The sequence below is a fragment of the Rhincodon typus genome, unplaced genomic scaffold, assembly GCF_021869965.1.
Source record: "Rhincodon typus isolate 14 unplaced genomic scaffold, sRhiTyp1.1 hic_rhity00010243, whole genome shotgun sequence".
Taxonomy (NCBI): domain Eukaryota; kingdom Metazoa; phylum Chordata; class Chondrichthyes; order Orectolobiformes; family Rhincodontidae; genus Rhincodon; species Rhincodon typus.
Genome location: NW_025975881.1, coordinates 6,116 through 7,722, shown reverse-complemented (window position 1 = coordinate 7,722; position 1,607 = coordinate 6,116). Strand labels below are relative to the sequence as shown.

Below are 1,607 nucleotides of genomic sequence, written 5' to 3'. Positions count from 1 at the left end.
TTCTTTATTCAGTATTACCAAACCAGGGTGAAGTAGGGTAAGGAGGATAAGAGAATGTATAATGGAAACAAAAAAAGGAAAAAAGGAGCAGAACACTAAAACACAGAACAAGTAGAAAATTAAACTTGTCCAACCAGTACAGCATAAGGTAAGAGTCAAATACAACCATATAAGGACATAGTTTCTGAACCTTAAGTAACTGTTGGCGGTTCACTGTTATGGACATGCAGTTAAACTACCTGAGCCACAATAACTATCTGTATAGCTTAAGATAGTCACCTAAGTATTACTCACTTGGAAAGGCCGGCATGCTGTGAGCTGATGGTGGGGTTAGAGAATCTTGGAAGATAATGTGGAAGTGGAAGTCCTGTTGAAATTAGAGGACTCAGAACTTTGTCAGAAACTGAACAGCATCCTGTCTTTGTCGTAAGTAACTGACATACAATTTATTTAATACCAATGTTACATGCAACCATTCTGACATGAAAGTGTCTTAATATGCTGTATTGAGCTGTAAAAAGTTGAGTGTCTCCAAGCTAGACTTCGAGACTTCTTCCACATGTCTGTGGTACAAGTTTGATTAAATTCACCTTTTTTGATCTACCGAGGTCTGAAGATGCAATCTTTTCAAAAACCAGATAAGGAAGAATAACATCCTCTCGTTCCCATTGACTTTAGCTTTGTTATGATTCCTTAATACAATGCTCTGTCAAATGGAGCCTTAAGATAGCGGATAGTCCCTCTCATATTTGGAATTCAGCTGTTTGGTCCATGTTTGCACCAAGATTGTAAGGAGACCAGGAGCTGAGTGGCTCTTGCTGAACTCAAACTGAGATCCATGACCATGACATTACAAAGCAAGTGCTGCTTGATGTCATTGTTGTCTCTGTTTTGACTGCATTGACGTATCGACAGGCCAGACAATTGACTGAAGGCTTGTCCACACAGACCACGTGCATGGTTTCTCTTCACTGTGAACGTTGCTTTTACCTTCCATGTTCAAAGCTCCTGAGGACTGAGTGTTACCTGCAGCTCTTGATCCAATGTTTGACTTGAGCTGCCTGTCTGTGAATTCTCCCTTTCCACGTCCCTGGAAAATAAACTTAAAACAGTCAAAAGTGGAATGAATGCTGCTGGATTTCATAAAACCCCACCTGGATCATTAATCTCCTTGAAAGGACAGAAGTTGAAAAAAACAGGACAAAAATCAGGCTGTGGGAACTGGCTACAGAGCCAGTCATTATTTGTGCACAGCCAGGAGAGAGTGTGAGGTTTGAGTAATACCACAACAATGCTGTCTGTGTAACAATACAAACTGACCATAACCTTTGTCAGTCTGCAATTAGATAAATATAAATGATATGAGCTTCTGAAAATGCATTACTGTAAGCAAGTGGGAATTCATGGACCACCTTTAGACACATGCAGTCCCCCTTTGTACTCGAGAGACTTGCATCTGGAGTACTGGGTTCAGTTTTGGTCACTGTACTTATAGAAAGTTGTTAATATGTTGGAAGCATTTCAGGGAAGATTTAATTGACTAATACATGGAATGAGTGGATTGCCTTATGAGGAAAGGCTAGAATTTAGAAAAGAAAGAGGAGACT

General features: G+C 40.0%; 1 long non-coding RNA gene across 1 annotated transcript in view; it reads right to left on the bottom strand.

Moving 5' to 3' along the window:
• Positions 1–426: 426 nt before the first annotated feature.
• Positions 427–1,607, bottom strand: part of LOC125482437 — a 2,092-nt gene continuing 911 nt past the window's right edge. Inside the window, exon 2 of the long non-coding RNA XR_007261641.1 lies at positions 427–1,090. This is a non-coding gene — a long non-coding RNA (uncharacterized LOC125482437). The remainder of the gene's footprint in view (positions 1,091–1,607) is intronic.